General features: G+C 43.7%; 1 protein-coding gene across 6 annotated transcripts in view; it reads left to right on the top strand.

The window, feature by feature from the left end:
- The first annotated feature begins 713 nt into the window (after positions 1-713).
- MAK (male germ cell associated kinase) overlaps positions 714-12,464 on the top strand; it is a 553,788-nt gene continuing 542,037 nt past the window's right edge. For 4 of the 6 annotated variants that reach the window (XM_085607275.1, XM_085607270.1, XM_085607274.1 and 1 more), the window contains exon 1: positions 722-1,095. The gene's annotated coding sequence lies outside the window, so the exon portion shown is untranslated. Of the gene's footprint in view, positions 1,096-12,464 lie in introns of all 6 variants that reach the window. The other 2 variants (XM_085607273.1, XM_085607269.1) reach the window with 1 other exon arrangement.

Raw genomic sequence — 12,464 nt, 5'->3', positions numbered from 1 at the left:
TGACGTGACGCAGGCGGCCATGTTGGCGCCGGGGTGCGCGCGCAGGCATTAGCGCGCCGAGCATCCCAGAGAGCAGAGTGCCGGCCGGCGCTCCTCGGTACAATTACAATTGATTGCTAAATAAATATAGCGGTAAATCTACAACGTGCCTCGAGTGATTACTGAGCAACATTACAGCATTTGCAATGTAGTAGGTCTCCCATTACTGAAAGTTTGAGCTATTGCCGTTGCAATAATGCAACACCAATGGCTCAAACTTTCAGTAATGCGAGACCTATTGCATTGCAAATGCTTGTTGTATGTTCTTCCTATAATACCAATTGCTCAGCTTTCTTTTGTTTTGTGCAAAGGAAGAAGATCGGTTATGTTTTTTATGCTTAAACCTGGAATGTTGACTATGTCATACTGTGCGGATCGCGCAGCATAGAATGTTAGGAGGACAGTTGGAGTCGCCTTTCAGCTGTAACAGACGTGTTGGCCTTCGTGTAATTATCTTGCTAAATGAAGATGTTGATACGAGTGAAAAGGAGTGGATCGTTCTTAACAGCATCGTAGCTAAGGTCGCCAAAGGGGTTCTCTAATGGAAAGTAGCCACACTATCTCATCAGTAGATCATCCCCCATATGGCAACTCTGCAGTTCGTCGTCATGAGCCACGCAGTGTTCCACAACACGTATGACGTTCAGGGTGTCACGTGGCACTGCGTCGTTGCCAAGGACGCCAAAGGATTTCTTTTCTAATGGGAACCAGACGGCAGCGTTCCGAGCTACAGGTGTCTGGCTGCAGGTTTACCTGGCAGGGCAGCTAAAAACGGGGGGTGGGGAGTGGCGGAGAAGCGGTTCCAGGCTCGTCGGCTCGGGTTATTGATTGCAAGCGCGCTGGAGGTGGACCTCTCTGGTTTCGCGGTTGGGCCAGGCTGAAACTCTATGCTCGCTGTCTGTAACGACTGCCGCGAGATTAGTAGAGGCAAAGAGCTCAGCCTCCCGGGGGATAAGGCGAAGAAGAAAGGGTGTGGTCGACGGTTCACAGGACATTGGGAGCATCATAAGGGGTGTGAAGTGGAGACTTGTCAGAAGTAGGATAAAGCTGATCGGGGTAAGTGACATACTTCTGTTTTATTTTTCTCTGGGGCGTGGAGGCCGTCTAGAACATGTATATTAGCTCGAGTTTTAGCTCAAGCTCTGTTGAAGGGACTACCTGACTTCGATGGTTCGCACACGCTAAGGGGTCGGAGGGAGGGGTGTTATTGGGGAGATTACTCCCCCTGCCCCCCCCCCGATAAAGATTACATTGGTCGGGGTAGGTAGAGGGAGAAAACCTTAAATCCAGGGCACAAGTCCCATATATAGAAGTGGGGGACTGAGCAAGTGAGGCAGTATGCAAGTAACATCATGACGCGTGGCATCACAGGAAGTGACCTCACTTAAAATGACATCACAAGAAGTGACATCAGATACTAAGAGCTCACACATATGTTTATCAGGTGTATTATGAGTACATTTAAGTGCATTATGATAATTAACAAATGAGATTTGGAGTCGGGGTTGTGGCAAAAAGTGGCGCAATCCTGGGGCAACTTCTGGGCCTCAACTAATATATTTTTTTTAAAAACCCTGCCACAAATAAATTGGCAGCAGGGAAAAGCACGGTAGTAGATCTGTTCTGCTTAATTGGCTGCAAAGTCTACATTTTAAAATATTTTATGGGTTAAGGCATCTGCTGCAGAGGTGCGCAATAAATCTCAGGGACTAATAATAATGGTGAAATAACTCTGGAGGTTAACACATTTGTTGGAGGGATCTGTTTTTGTGTAGTCCCACATTTGACCCAAAGAGGTATAGAAGATTAATTTGTCTGTTGAAAAACATAATCACCCACTGCTCTTGGGGGGAGAGGAAAGTTTGGGGAATGTTAAACCTCTATTTTGTTGCTACCTTCTTCGGGTTTGTTATTCATGATATCGCAACACACGTGTGCATCTTATACAATGCTGTGAACATAAATATTCCACTTAATTATGTAATAGTGCTCTGATATGTGTATGTTATAACATATGCCAACTGAAAATGCAATAAAATATGTTTAAAAAAAAGTTGTTTACTTCAAAGCGCATCATGCAACTTGCAGATCACAGATTTTTAATTTTATGTCGATAGGTAAGTGGTTTACTGCTTTGAACATAGAGATCCTTTTGTTACTTGCAGTACATATATTGTAATCCTTGTAGTAGACCACAGTGAGCTATGAAGGGCATATGACTCCTACACCTTGCAACCCTGGCAGTCTCGTGTAACACATCTTGTACATTGATTTGCACACTTACATGATTTATTTTGAATGGATAATGTGTATGTTATGTAAAGCGCTTTAACACTCTGTAGTGGGATGAGTAGCCCTACCAAAGAAATAAAATAGTGCTATTTAAATTGTGATTTGTGTAAATACTGGGACAGATCAACCCATCTGGCATTCTTACAGTGCATGCACTTATATACAGGGAGTGAACAAAGTAAAAAGCATGCATCTTTTAAGTACCTGCGAAGAGATAAGCTGTGTGCTTTTGTTTCCTCTCCGTTGCATTTGCATGTAAATGTGAGGTTCCAGGTCGCCTCCAGTCCGATACTTGATCAAAAGGAGGCCTGTTGGCCCCCTAACTTCTGCCTTTGTCCCAGCTGGAGGTGAAGAAAGCACCCGGCTGCCTGCACGTTGCTGCTGGGAATGGAAAGCAGACAATGTGCAGGACCTGTTGAACATTTCCCAGTGTCTAAAAATTACACTGGGACAAGTTCAACATATTTCTGTGGGGCCCAACTTCTTGGCAGGGTGGACGTTGTCCATCCTGTGAAAATAGTGGGTGGATGGCGTGTATCCCCAACTCGTGCCCTGCTTAAATCCAGTTTTAAATCAGGGAGGGCTCTTTCTTCGAGCTTGGCAAGTTGAAAAAACACAGAGATCTGAAATCCACAGTGATTCCTAGAGATGGGCGAGCCAACACATTAACTGGGGCTGAAGGAAGGCGGGGTGGGGTGTCGAGAGACTGACTGGGCTCTAAGAGCCCATGGACGAGCCAAGCTCTAAGAGCCCATACGCCAGCAGATCCCTGAAAATATATGGCACATAAACTGTGCAACAAACGACATACATAAATCTTTAAAAGACTATAAAGTAAAAAAAGTGTATTTCTCAACATACAGAAGTGTTTCGCATCAATACAACAGATTTAATCACTGCATTCAAGCATTTATAAAGGAGACCGTTTTTAAACACTAACTTAAAATATTTATGCCCCCTGCCATGACAACAATGTCATTAGTGAATTAAGAGGCAAGTCCTTTGTCATGTGCAACCCAATTGGGGCCTAAATTCTTATATAGGAAACATCAGGTGTTTCCTATTAGTGTCATCTGGGGATTAAGGATGCAACAGTTCCGCAGTAACGGATAAAGATGGAAGGCACTCTTAAAATGTTACAGAAGGTAAAATAAAGGTAGGAGAATTTGTTTGAGAATAACTAGGCAATCGCTTCACAAAAATATGATATGAGATACTTTCAAAGTGTATGTACGCATCATGTTGCTCTGTCAGCGTTAATAAAGGTCTGAGCGAGGCGCATTCAGTGGTCGAAATGCATTAAAGAAATTATGGGAACTGTCATGCTGTGTGCAAAGAGGGCGGGGTGAGTAAGTGTGGGGGTGCGGTCAAAGGGGTGGCTAAAAAAAAAATATTCTGTAACTTTATTCCGTCATTCACCTTCCGATAACTACATATAAAGCGAGGCACAGCTTAAATGAAAAATAATGCATGTTAAGTTAATCAGTGTAAAGCGCACAATAGTACATTATGAAACCTCTGTTAGTTAATGCATTGCAGAGTTCTTTGTGTAACCAGAAAGCCACAGAACTGAATTCTGATTGGTGCAGTAAAAATATTGACTTGTGTATGTGTAGTGCTACAAGGTCCCAGTCTGTGACAGAAAGCACCAGTGGCGGCTAACATCATCAGGTGTGCGTGCCCAAGTAAAATCAAAAAGTATAAAAGTAAACTTTCTTTAGGAAAGTACCTCCTGTTCCTGACCTCTCAACTCCAGCTTGGCCACCAGAAAGCTCCGTACACCAATCCTGGCGCTGCTCTCATGCTGTGAGGCCAGAGCCCTGATTGGAGGGAGCAGGCTCACTCCCCCCCTCCCCCCCCCCCTCCCAAGGTACTGGAATCCTGTACTTACTCTAACTCAGTTGTCTTAAGATAGCTGGGTAACAGGTTTCAAAGTGTGCATGCCTGGCTGGCTGGCTCGAGACAGCTGGCACAAGGGATATGCGCAATTTGAAAAGTGCCGAAACAGCCCACTCTCCTCCCTGCTGCTGTTATTCAGCAGTAGCCCCTGCCCCCATGCTGACGTACGGTAATGAATTCCCATTTTATTGTTCATCTTGGGGCTTTGAAGGAATATTTAAGCGGGGGCGACGCTCCTCCTCAGCATAAAATGTTTCATAGGGTATTTGAGTATGCTAGTAAGGAGGCAACATATCTTGCTAGGGAAGCTAATCCGAAGAAAGAAGTTAATTGCATTAAATCATTTAATCAGAATTAAAAACCTAATCACTACCCAAATGGTAGAAGATCCTATAAATATTACAGATCTTTTTTTACATTTGAGATCTTTAAAACTACTCTACATCTAGAATCATTCTAACCTAGTGTAAATGAAATAGATTTTCCTCCACTGTGCTCACCTAAAGTAAATTACCATGGGAACAACAGTAATCTCTCTGCTGGCCTATTTTTCTTAAGGTTCCTTTAGTTATTGTTTTACTATTGACTTGGGCTCCAGGCCAGATGACTTTCCAAACAAATATTTTTATCCATACACTACATCTGCTTAAGCTATTCAATGCCATCCTTTTAGGCGGCAAGCCTCTGACCTCCTTTGGCTAGGAAAATTAAGCAGTTTTCACAGATCTGGCCCATCTTAAGACAGCTGGGTTAGAGGTTTCAAAGTGCGCATGTCTGGCTGGCTCTCAAGACGTCCGGCCAAAGGGACTTGCGCACTTTGAGAAGTGCAGAAACAGCCCACTCTCCTCCCTGCTGCTGTCAATCAGCAGCAGCCCTGCCCCATCCTGACGTATTGTTCAGGACGGGAGGTATGAAAAATAAAGTGGTATAAAATTGCAATGCATTGCCATTTTATTTTTCATCTTGGGGCTTTGAGGGAATTTTTATGTGGGATGATGCTCCTCCGCTCAAATGAAAGAGTTGCCCCTGGAAAGCACTGTGACTAAGCAAGCCATTATTTTAAACTTGCATTACACACAGTATAAGGTAGACTACAACACACACAAAGTAGATTTAAGTAGTCTAATAACCGCACTGTACACAGTCCATTTTTTTTATAACTATCCTTTAAAGCACACACTTCACAGTTCAGCTGGTACCTCCCTTGTAACACAACTCAAAAAGAATAAATGTATGTCATCAGGAAGCTTCAAGTGATTCCATCAGTTAAAGCCTACACCGGCTTCCAAGCATCCCTTATGTTTGCAGATTGACCAGTTGCACTCCTTTAAATTTCTTTCACGTGGCGAGAAGGCTTGTTTAGTTGTCTTCCCCTCCCTCAGTTTCACAGCACAGGAGGCTCCCTGCCTTACACTTCAGTTGAAGCCTTTCACCACTCAGAATTAACCGTCCCAGAACTGTTGTCTTTTCACAAAAAGTAAGGAAAAACGTTTTTTCTAAAATTAAAAAAAAGATTGGCGCGTTGTGCCCTCATATTTCACCTACTTTGACCACTGGGCGCAAGACATATTATACAAAGAAACTCTTAAAGGGCAGTTCTAGATTTGGTGGCTATAATCTCAAAAGAGAGCAATATTTGTGAGTTAACAAACTGGAATGAGGCGTAGGGATCTGAGAAGGCAAAAGGAGATAATCCGCACAAAATGTTTCACAGGATATTTGAGTAAGATAGTAAGGAAGCAAATTATCTTGCTAGGGAAACTAATCTAAAGAAAGCAGTTAATCGCATTAATCATTTAAAAACCTAATCACTAATCAAATGGTAGATGATGCTATAAAAATCACAGATATATATTTTTTTAAATCCGATATTTTTAAAACTACACTACATCTAGAATCATTGTTACCTAGTGTACATGAAACTGAAGATTTTCTTCCACTGTGCTCACCTAAAGTAAATGCCATGGGAACAACAGTAATCTCTCTGCTGGCCTATTTTTCTTAAGATTCCTTTAGTTATTGTTTCTTTACTATTGACTTGGGCTCCACGGCCAGGTAACTTTCCAAACAAAGATTTTTATCCATACACCACATCTGCTTAAGCTATTCAATGCCATACTCTTGGGCAGCAAGCCTCTGACCTCCAGCTAGGACAATTAAGTCGTTTTCCACCCCCCCCCCCCACACCCATAATCTGCAGGTCCTATCACCCATTATCTCTGTTAAATACTGATTATAAAATACGTATAGGGGAGGCTGGTACATAATAAACATACTGATTTTATACAAGATAGACTATTGAAAACAGATGTGCGCTGCCTGTGGAATGTGACAGATGGCAGAAGCACAACAGAAACCGCTACTAATAATATGGTTTCTGAATGCCGGGAAGGCTTTTGACTTGGTGAACTGAGCATTTTTAATGAAAGTAATGGAAAATATATTCACAAGGTTGTTAGCCTCGCTTATTAAGGAGCTAGCACAGAAGTGGTTGTAGAAGGTGCTCAAGTAGGAAGTGTTGCTCTTGTGCGAAGAACTAGGTAGCACTGCCCATGTCTCTACTGCTTTTTGCCATCGTTACTGCTCCTTTCTCTCAGTTCTTTAGACATACAGAGCAAATTAAATCCTCTCTTAAGATTCATAGAGCCACGAAAATTAGTTATGTGTGGAGATGTTTCTCTATTTTCAGAAATGGAAAATCTACTAAATGTGTTCATAGCAATTGATAATGCCAACAGGAGCTGCGCGTTAAACCATAGTGGACCCTAGGTATACTTTTGTAACCGCCGGTAACCACCAGTAACTATGTTCTGTAGCACACATCAAACAGCGTTGTTTTAGACCAAGAAAATAGATGACCTAGAATCAGGACTAGTGAAAGAAGCCACACCCAATATTACAGTCATACAGGTGAATGCCAGACTTGCAAGATATTCAGTGGGGTCCAGCACAATTAAAAATCACTTTACATCTTTCCCAAGGAAACACTCCAGGCCAACAGATATTGACTTTCAACTCAACCGTTCATATTGTTTAATCATATGAAATGTAATTACTTAGCAAAAGCTTTGCCTTTCTACTTACAGAGTGCCCTTATTGTTTTAACTTACAAAATTAGCTCCTGATGTTCTTTCTCAGATCAGACAGAACATCTTTGACAATAACCCTTATTCCAGTAAAATGAACAGTATAGTCCTAGAGCTCTTAATACCCTTCAAACTCATTCCATGTCTATTGATGTCTTTTCCTTCAATCATTTGATACTGAATATAATTATGACATTAAAAGTTAATTTGAATATGTTCCATATAACATAACCCAAGAGGAATGTAGTGCACTCAGTAACTTAAAGAGGAATCAAAACATTGGTATAAAACCAGCAGACAAATGGAGCATGGAGAGGACAGGGTTGTATTCTTACCTAATGATAAACACAAAAAAGAAATGTTAAGTAATTATCAAACAATGCAGACCATCCACTCCTTAATCACAGTCCCCTCCAGGATATCACAAGACTATTCTTTAAATAACCAGTAGACCTGAACAGTCCAGCTATTTGAGCAGTTACAAATGTTTACTCCTATGCATTAAGACACCCTGCACACCAGTGATCTGTGTGCTACCTAACATAAACAAAGACTTTCACAATCTTCTTGGTAGACTGGCTGTATTGGGTTGTCTCTCTCTTCTGGAACTATTAGGTAATTATTTAGACCTCTTTATTAAACCCTGTGTTCCAAACACAGAATGTTACTTTATAGACAGTACTTTTCTCATTAACCAAGATGAGCATTTTGATTTGACACTACTACAGTCTTTCTAGTTGGTGTGGCCCATTAATTAGCTATTGAAATAAATGAGAATCTGCAGAACCCTAGGCCAGCCCTCTGACATATTCTAACTGAATTTCTTATATTTTTGAATTGCACTTTTGAAGAAAACTGCTATCTCAAACTAAAAGGAGTCTAGTTAGTAGCATGTTTTGCCCCAAATTTTGCTATTTTGCATATTGACAATTTTGAAACTGATGATCCTCATAGAAGAAAACCCATATCTACAGAACCTTCCCCTGTGCAAACAATTTATGTATGATAGATTTCTAATTTGCAATTGAGATGAACTAACACTTAAACAATTCTAGATTGGCTACACCTCATGTAACCACTTGAAATTTAGAATCACCATTAAAAATAAAAACTCCCGACTTCGGTCACCATCCTTTTGGATCTGCAATTTAAGGCATTACTTAAATGCCCACCCTAAATATGGTAATTGTTCTGATTTACTTTGACAAACAACACTAAGCAATTCAAGCATCAATAACTACAACACTACACAAACTGTATTTTTACTAATTTCATATATACGCTATTTGATATCTGTCCAATCTGATATACAAAGGGTGAACTATCCAAGAGATCAAAATATAAATCATCCAGCATAAAAGCAGAACCAAATACAGGACACTAGTTGCACCATTATTGGCACACTAAATCTCTTTAAATCATAGTTGTACAGATCTGGTTTGAGAAATGATTACCATAACCCAACAAATTGTTGGCATCAAGCAGGTACTGAATAGAAGGGAATGCAAGTGGATATGACGTTGTAACTTTACGGTAAACAGACTGAATATTGTTGACAAGTGAATGAGTATAACAGCAACCCATGCCTTGTCATCTAGATTCCTTTTCATTATTATACACCCTTTAGTGCTATAACATATATAAGATTCCTAGTATCTTATGGATAACACACCAACTATACAGTCTGTAATATTAAGATTGTGAGCCGAAGCTTGGGCAGCTCGATTCGAGTTATTCTTATTACTTTTGTTGGACTTAATATTAATCCAGGTCCTCCCTGAACGGGAACACAAGTAACCCAGGACCGGTTTTGCCCTAGTTATGGGCTTATCAGCCGGGTACCCTTTGGTTCCAGTGGCACAGTCTGCACGGGACCCACGTTGCTACCCACTAGGGGTTTCTTGTTTTCTGTTTCAGGGAGGCCAAGGCTTGGCAGTTCGGGCTGACTGTTCGATTGAAGCAGGCTCAAGGCTGATTTGCATCTAGCTGGGTCCAAACTAAGGTGACATAGTGTGTAAAATAAGAATGGCTTGGGATGCAGCCTGAGTAATGACCAGTGTCTGAGATGAATACTATTGAATGTGTTACAACATACCCTAAGAGCACGTCTAGCACCCTCCTTCAGCCTTTCCAATTGGATCCGCAATCTCTCATCCTTGTGCGTCGCATCCATATGCCCCAACCCTTCGTGGCGGCCCTGCAGTAGTGATAGCCTGTCGGATCCTTCCGTTACTGCAGCTTCACAAACGAAGCCACCATGGAGAGATGGACTTGAGTCCAAACTCTGCGGTGCCTATTGCTGCAAACTAAGAATTAAACTTTCCACCGCTGCTGCAGTCTGGTCCCCCTCCAGTTCCTGTGCACCTGTAACTTGCTGAAATGTTGACAAGTACTTATGGTACTTCCCGGCTGTCTTGTACGCCAGTGCATTGACAACCAGCAACCCTAGGTCAAGTCTGCCAGGTCCCACAATGCAGTCAGGAAGGCAGTCCTCTCTTGGTCAGCTCTGGGGGCCATCTACCTGAACCTGAGCCACTATATTTGGTAAAGCACATCAGCAATTGTGCTAGAGCAAACTTGGTCTTACAACTACATGTTTGACCATGAGATAGTCCACCTGTTTGCCAGCTTGCCTCTCTATACCTTGAAGGCTACCACTTTGGGAAAGAGTTCCAGTAGAGTTATGTTTTTTGTAATTCTCCTGTCTGCCCAATCATCTGCTCAAACACTCTCACTACGAGCCACGTCAGTGAACAATTCCAATTGCTCAGCTGTCACTCACAGCTCACTCCAGGTCAAGGTGCCGTCAAACTCCGATAGGAAAGCCAGCCACATACTTAAGTTATGTTAGACTCCAGATGATAGCCTATTGTGGTGATGATTTTTGTTGAGGCCTTTTGTGTGTCTCTCTTCGTATTTCGTGAATGCCCTCTCTGCTGGGATATGCAAACTCCCTCTTGGCTGGAATTATCCTCCTGCCAAATTGTCAGCCCAGGAGCTGTTGTATTTCTCCTATGGTTACCTTTGCCTTACCTGTCATGCTTTCGGTTGTGTGTCTAAGCATGGTGACCTTGTTGGGCATCAACTTGCTCTCCCCTTAGACCAAGTTTGTCACAGGGCCCGATGTCTTGCCCTGAGCCAGTGGGACCGCTAGCGTCCCTGCCAATTCCACAAAGGCTTCCAATAGGGAGTGGTATTAGGTCAAGCCTGAGCCAGCGTGCACGCGCTGCTCTGCGAGGCTTCTTGTAAGTACTCTAAACTACTCCGTGTGGGTCTGACTCCTCCCACACATAGGATTGGCTTTTGTGTGTGTCTTTCAATAATGAAAGCACACAAATGGCTAAAGGCGGGCGCATGTCCCACCTTCTTTTTTTAATGTTCACTCCCACGCTGTTTTGCTCTCGGGAGCGCGCAGCGGCACGCAGGATGGCAGCTGCATTCCTCGGGAGTCAGGTTACCGTGCTTTCTCTTTCGCTTGCAATCTGGTTCTTCTGTTTCCTGTCCGGTTTCCTTTTCTCCATAGGACTGAGACGAGCTTCTATGGTTCCCCCTCCCCCAGGCGAGAGCGTGCAGCTCAGCTGCTCTTGCTGCAGTTCACCTGCACCATCCAGAGTCTCGAGGGACACCACAGACCCCACCTGCCAATGCATGGCGTTTAAACACTTCTTCCAGTCCTCTCACGAGCAACAGTGTCACAGATGCACAATATACGCACATTTCATTTGCCAAGTTACCCAGACACATTGCTGGAGTAAGGTTAACGTACACAAACGCACTGCAGTGCCCGTGCACTGTGCACACTTGCAGAGGCGCGCTGGCGCCTTACTTTTCTGGCTCGAGTAGCCCGGGTAGTAGCCGGTGATCTGCAGGAACTGGTCCTCGATGGTAGCCACCCCGTTAGGGGCTGCTTTGATATCCATAGTGTAGCAGGTTCAGGGATAGACCGGTGCAGCCTGCCTCCCGTGCAGCTCTCCCTCCTCGTTGTGCAGCTCGCTGCAACTCTCCTTCCTGCTCCGGCTCCCCTTGCAGCGCTGGAGCACTGATATCCTGGCTGTGCGGCACTGGGGGCCCGGGTCCTCACTGCAGCTCCTCCCGACCCCGCAGCACTGATGGCTCCTGGTCGTGTAGCAGTTTCTGCTTCTGTCACAGCGCCTGCCCCTGAGTGTCGCTGGATTTGCAGCACTAGCTGCTCCTGCAGCACTTGAGCTCCTGCAGCACGTGCTGCTCCGGGGCTTCTGGCCCCGTCACCCTGGAGTTCCTGGAGCTCATACTGCTCCGGGATCAGCAGTAATTATTGCCGTTGCAGAACTGGGCCTCCTGGTCTTTCAGCATCAACTGTTGCTTGTTTCTATTTGCTGACAACTTCTATCCGCAAATTAAAAAAAAAGTGCTGCATTCTTTTGTGGATGTGCATGCTTGGTGCACGTGCCTAGAAAATGATGCAGCCTGCCATGCCATAGACTTTTTTTTCTTATTTAGCAATGCTGCACAGCATGGGAACGCTGCACAGCAAGGCAAAAAAAACAATTGACAAAGCCAGAAGGACTCAAAGGCGAGACCTCTTGGCTTTGCCGATGCTTATTTTTCAGATTGCTGCTGCCCCACGAAGAGGAAGTTATCAAGGTAATTAATCTTCCCTCCTGCCGTATGCTGCCTATTCAGTGTGCAATCCAGAAAGGTACTGAACGTTTCGAGGTAGGCATATGATACAGAACATTCTGTGGGCAGGCATGTGTCAAAGTGGTTTTGGCCCTCCACTTTGAAATCCAACAGGTGGGAGCTGTGGAGGTGAATGTGAAGCAGCCAGAAGGCGACCCATTATCTTTTTTGCCATCAATGTGGCCTTGTTTACGTTCCTTACAATTTCAGTAGCCTTGACAAAAGTTCTGCATGCCACTGAGCATTCATCTTGATCGATTCAGTCATTTATTGACACTGCATCAGTGTGTGCAAGGTGGTTTATGAGCCTGAATTGACCTGGCTTCTTCTTCAGAATGATCCCCATCAGGTATGCCATACTAATGGGGCAGTGGGGTAATCCTAAATGGCTCCTCAATGTGGGCTAGCTGCAGCTCCTTCTCCAACTTTTGCCTCCCCCTTCCTGATGCTCTTCCACTGATTTGAGGTTTTTGCTAAGCCTGCTTTCCT

This window comes from Triturus cristatus, chromosome 5_2 (assembly GCF_964204655.1).
Source record: "Triturus cristatus chromosome 5_2, aTriCri1.1, whole genome shotgun sequence".
Lineage (NCBI taxonomy): Eukaryota > Metazoa > Chordata > Amphibia > Caudata > Salamandridae > Triturus > Triturus cristatus.
The sequence above is the reverse complement of the archived record's forward strand: the minus strand, read 5'-3'. Positions and strand labels throughout refer to the sequence as shown.